Source organism: Neophocaena asiaeorientalis, unplaced genomic scaffold, assembly GCF_003031525.2.
Source record: "Neophocaena asiaeorientalis asiaeorientalis breed wild unplaced genomic scaffold, Neophocaena_asiaeorientalis_V1.1 scaffold49, whole genome shotgun sequence".
Lineage (NCBI taxonomy): Eukaryota > Metazoa > Chordata > Mammalia > Artiodactyla > Phocoenidae > Neophocaena > Neophocaena asiaeorientalis.
The window spans coordinates 2,959,049-2,965,048 of record NW_020172456.1 but is presented as its reverse complement, the minus strand read 5'-3'; the positions used below and the strand labels follow the sequence as shown (position 1 = coordinate 2,965,048).

The window sequence follows — 6,000 nt, the reverse complement described above, 5'->3', positions numbered from 1 at the left end:
CAAAAAAAAAAAAAAGAATCCACCTTCCAATGCAAGGGACACGGGTTCGAGCCCTGGTCCGGGAAGAGCCCACGTGCCGTGGAGCAACAAAGCCCGTGCGCAGCAACTACTGAGCCTGCGCTCTAGAGCCCGTGAGCCACAACTACTGAAGCCTGTGCACCTAGAGCCTGTGCTCCGAAACAAGAGAAGCCACCGTAGCGAGAAGCCCGCGCACCGCAACGAAGAGTAGCCCCTGCTGGCTGCAACTAGAGAAAGCCTGCATGCAGCAACGAAGACCCAACACAACCAAAAATAAAATAAAATAAATAAATAAACAAATAAATAAAACAGGAATATTTGCCCACAACCTATTCCCACAAATATCATATTTAAGTCTTTTCCGGAAATTACTTGCTTTGTGGGGCCTTTAGGGATTTTCCACCCCCTCACTTGTTCCCGTAAACCAATTCTTCTCCCTATCGTGCGCCACTCCTTCTCCCTATCGAAACCAATTCTTCTCCCTATCGTGCGCCACTCCTTCTCCCTATCGAAACCAATTCTTGGAGTTTTTCAGTTGACGGGGACTTGCCAGACAGCGGGTAATTTTCCAGTTGCCCGTAACAGGTATACGCCCTAACCGCCACAATGAACAGACAACTATAACGGCCAGAAGGTGGGACAAAAGTTCCTAAGCCAATGAATTCAAAAGTAACCACATTTACCCAATCATTGTGAGAATATACCCGCCCTATGAGTAAATAAACCTATAAAAAGTATGTGATTCCGCTTTTAGGGGTTCCCCATCGGCCTCCTGCGTGAGGTTCAGGGAACCCCGGTGCATCGGCTCCTAATAAACCTCTTGCGTGTTGCAACGGCTCTCGACTCTTGGCGGTTCTTGGGCGAGTTGGAATCCCTCGTAGACCGCTTGGGTCTAACAGCTTCAGTCTCTTGTTTGAGATTTAAGATCTTGGACCTGGGATCAGGCAATCGGTTGCAGATAAAATCACCAGTTTTGATGAACAACTGGGCAAGGCTTTAACCTAACATCTGGTGCCAACCTGATTTATCCAACCTGTTGAGATGCTGACTGAAGCCCAGCTGGCCAACCCTGCGGCGTGAAGGCTGTCAAAAGCACCAGCCCTGCCTAACCAGCGCTGGAAAGGGGAGTGCTGGTTGCGAAGTTCCTGGGCACGTCTCCATCTGCAAAGGAAAGCCACGGCATCCATCATCTCTACTGACTACCAGGTTTTACAAGGGTCTTCATGGAATTCCGAATAGAATCAGCCATGAACCAAATCACATGTGAGGAAGGAAGATGCAGGGGCATTCTTGCACAAATGCTCAAAAGACCCTCCAATGACTGGGCTTGGGGTGAGGTGACGTAGGAGGAGCAACAGAGGCTCTGGAATTTCTTTGCCAGAATTACAAGTATGGACAAAAACCTTTCGGCAGCTACCTTCACTCCATCTTTTCAACATGACACATACAGTCGTGTGCAAAAGGCCTGGAGGTGGGAGAGAGCAGAGCGTGTCAGGGAACCAACAAAGAAAAGGGGATGTCCATTCGTCCCTTGCACCAGCGGCCCCGGAAGCCACTCACCCTCCTGGGTGGTGGCATCTTCCTTCTCTGGAGTCCAGTCAGTGATGGGTAAGCCCACTGTTAAATTTTCAGGAACCTGGGGTCCCACTGACGTCAAGTTGGTTGAACACTTACTACGTAGAACTTGCTTTGTGGGAGAAAAACATTCAATATAATCCCTGCCCTGAAGGAGCTTAGACTCCAGTGGGGGAGACAGATGGGTACCCAAGAAATTATAATGCAAACCAGTCTGGATTAAAGCACAAGAAGCGGAAAGTGTTCAATTCGGGGATAATGAATGTCTGTGTGGAGGCTGCCCCATGATCTTGGGCTCTGTAGCCAGCTTTGTATTACCGGAGTTGTAACAGGGAAGAGCTAAATCAGACTCCATGTTCGATGTGTTTCTTTGACTTTAACCTTTGCTTTTCGTTGCTTTTGTTATTTTAATCACACATAATGGCCTGCCTCAGGGAACCCTGCCCACCTGTGAATGGCTGCAAGAAAAAAGAAACTAACACATGCCCTCACCGAGGCTGGTCATTCCAGGAGATATTTTGCAAGACTGACGGCCCTTTTACTCTACTTCCTCACCACCTCTCGCTCTCTATTCTGCCTTTTTACTTTAATTCTTCGCCACCTCTCCGTCTCTGATTCTACAAAAGAAACTGGCATCCAGATCCACGTAAGGTGGTTATTCAGAGACACTAGTCCGCCATCTTCTCGGTCTGCCGGCTTTCCGGATAAAGTCATATTCCTTGCCTCGGCACCTCGTCTCCGATTCACTGGCCTGTCGTTCGGCGAGCAGAGTGAGCCTGGACACGGCAAGAGAGCGTCAGGTTCCACTGAAAAGCCTCACCTCCGTCTGGCTTTCTGCTGTAGTGGCCTGTATTTCTTGCCTTTGGGCGAGCCCGCGATGGGGAAGTCAGCTGTGATCCGAAAGCTGTTTACAAATGGGACAGAAGCCCATTGGGCAAGATACGAGGCCAAGGAGAACCTCTGTCAAAAATCAAATGGTTCTACAGAAAGGGACAACTGAACAGCTTTCTGAGTCATCTAGAGAAAAAAGTTGTGAGTTTAAATCAAAGACTTCACATTCAGTGGGGGGAGATGACACTTTAAAAATCTTTCCACTAAAAAGATTCTAGATAGGGGATCTAACAAGTAAATGGCAGCTGCTGAGTGGTTTGGAAAGATATGTGGGTTGAAATCAGCATATACCCCGTCACACACAACAAAACCTCTCTACCACGTGCAGAGTGAAAGAGAGAGAGGATCAGCTGGAGGTGTTTTCTGCACTTTGCCTTTCCAGTGCCCAGTCTCCATTCCTGGTGACCTTTCCCACACAAGTGCTTGTACCTAGTGCCTTCCAGCTCCGCTCCCCACTGGTCTGCTCAGCGCAGCAGCAGGAAAGGGTGTGGTAGCACCATTTCCACCGAACGCGCAGCCCAGCAGAGCGGCCAAAAGCAAGGACTCTGGAATTCAATTCCTGGCTCTACCACTTAGCACCAGTCACCTTGGCAAGAGACACGGCCTCTTTACCTTAGTTTCCTCCTCTGTAAAACGAGGATAATGATACCACAGCCGTGTCACGGGACTGTGGGAGGATTAAATAAGTAAATCCGGGCAAATCACTTAGGACAGTGTCTGGAAATAGCACTCTGTGTCAGTTGTTATGAGAGAATTTGTCTTGGGTTCTGGAGTATTTGCATTTCGAGCAATTACTCTTAAAGGAATTTCAGGTTTGGGCAAGATGGAGAGCTATTAGGGAGGGGTTTTCATTGTCCCTGATCAAACTTGTGCCTATATATCAACACCCTGACTGTAATCCAAATGCCTTTTTATTGTCTCTGCTCTTCTAGATAACTCTAAAAATATGAGCTAAGAACTAACCTGGCTGGTGGGTGCCCAGTCACTTGGCTGCTAAGGAAACAAGGAACATGCATCCTGCTATCACCCACCTCTGCCTCTGCCAGCCTGGGGCCTGTAGGTCCCTCTCCCCACGCACAGGCTGGAGCCCCTTTCCTCTTGCTGGAACTCTGGGGCATACACACACCTACCATCCCATCAAATCACCTTAAAAATCTGTGAAGTGGTCAGCGGTAATGCCGGATGCCAGATTCACACTAGAGGATATAACTATGTTACAGATGGCCAAACTAAGGTTCAGAAAAAAAAGATGGTTCTCAGGTGTCACTCCAAGAACCGATGCCAGTCCTTGTAGTGATGTTTTCCCTATCCTCGGCAAAATTGGAAAAATAAGAATAGCAATGAGTTTTTCATAAAGCAGAAATTATTCTATTTTTGAATTGTGAGATTATGGCCTATCATCCTTCCTATGTCTGAGAGAAGATACTGAAATGCCCCATCTTTTATAAAATGATATCGATAGGAGCTGGGATTTGAAACTAGATCTTTTGCATACTTTCACTGTTATTATACTATTTTAATTACTTTAAAATAATTTAAAAATAACCAATTTTAAATCCAACTTTAAATGTTAAAATAAGTTGTAAGGAATTATTTATAAATGTTGTAAATGATATAGTAGATTGGATACTTGAAAATATCTTCAAATAAAACAGCACAGGGTTAACTCTTTGTGGCATCCTATGCAGGACTGAAAGCTCAAGTCGTCGCATGGACAGGGCCGCGAAGAACTTAATGAAGTAGGCTGGGCAGAGGTGCAGTTTCTGACCTCCAGTCTGTGACACTCCGTGAGGGCAGAAAGGAGAAGAAGCCTACTTGCAATTCCCTAAGTGTAGCATTTAAAGGAGCAGGTCTCCCCCTGCTGGCAGCAGAGGTGGCAAAATGAGTCTTGAACCACAACTGGTAGTGAGGACTCAAACAGGAAAGGGTTCTACAGCAAGAAGCAATGGTGCTTGGAAAACCACTCTCGGCCACGGAAACCTTAGCCACGTAAACAAGAGTGTGACAACAAAGATTGAAAGAACTCGCATCACTCTGATCGGAAACTATCAACAGAGATGCTGATTTACAAACCCTGGTGAATTAGCAAAGAAAGAAAAATTTTTACATTCGTTTGGCTCTATAAAAAGATTCATTACCCATTTTCATGAATTGCTGATTCTATGTATCTAATTACATAGGACCATACAGTAGCTCAATTAAAATTACACCTATTAGTAACTTAGTCTGATTCATTTGGTCCCACTACCGCACTTGTCTTTGAAGTTCAAGTTATTGATACAGCATGGCCGTCGGGTCATAAGATAGCTAAAATCAGGGAAGTTTGACTTACTTGCACTTTTGGAGGATTAAAATAATCCTCACGCCTTTGTTTATTTCATTTATTCTCTTTTGGCTGGCATGCATTCTGCGCTCACCCGCTTCCATTACTGGATATCCTACCTTTACCTGTCCTTCTTACAGTTTTACTTCCTGGTCTCTTCCTCTTTCAACAACAAACAGAAAACAAGCGGAAGGTTATTTTTCACTCCCTTGATTTTATTAACTCGATTTTGTTCAGAATCCTCTGACATTTATCACATTCTCTCTCATACTATTTATTAGAACATGTCTTTTTCCCATATCGGATTCTAAGGTATTTGAGGGCAAAAACTGTCTTATTCTGCCTCAGAAAGATCCAGGGCTTAGTAGTTTTGTCATCGTGGACATAAACGTCAGTGCCCTCATCTATAAAATGGAGACGTTAATAACAGCGACCTCATTAATTTGTACAGGCATCATAAGAGAATGCATGTAAAGCTGCCTGGTTCTTAATTACTAGATAATTGTTAACTATAGTTTTCACTCCCTCCATCCCCTAAACAAAAGCCTTACACGCTGCAGGCATTCAATTATTATTTGTTGGTAGAGCTCATGCTAATAAATACATTCATGCCCGGTAATACATTAGCATGATCTGTGTCTGGAGGACTAATGTGATTACTTATGACCTAGCAGCACTTAGCAAGGCTTGGATTACCAACATAGGGAGAGTTTCCCCTGCCCCACCATCTAGATCCAATGTAATTCTCTGTGATGCTGGCAATGTGCTGTACCAATAAAGTAGCCATTAGCTACGTGTGGTTATTGAGGACTTGAAATGTGGACAGCGTGAATGAGAAACCCACTTGTCATCTTATTTAATTTTAATCAGTTTCAACACCTCCTAGTGACTATTGGCTAACCTACTGGACACGTCAGCTCTAGAACTTGCCTCTACCGGTGAGCAATCTTTACATTCACCGTGTCCTCTTTTCCACCTGTGAAGGAATTTTTCTAACCTAAGAAGTAACCTTCACTGATTCAACGCATCAGAACTTTAAATGATCCCAACCCCTTTTTTTCTTTAGTGGGTTCGTTATGACACTTCAAGAACTGGCGTGAGAAACAGGATCCATGTGAAACTCAACATCTCGGTCAGTTGCACAGGACAAAGTGAGTCATACATAAAATGACATGTAATCATCCCACGAGAAA

At 44.9% G+C, this 6,000-nt stretch overlaps 1 protein-coding gene across 1 annotated transcript in view; it reads left to right on the top strand.

The window, feature by feature from the left end:
* Nucleotides 1-6,000, top strand: part of CIPC (CLOCK interacting pacemaker) — a 73,152-nt gene that overhangs the window by 49,705 nt on the left and 17,447 nt on the right. The gene's annotated exons all lie outside the window — the stretch shown is intronic.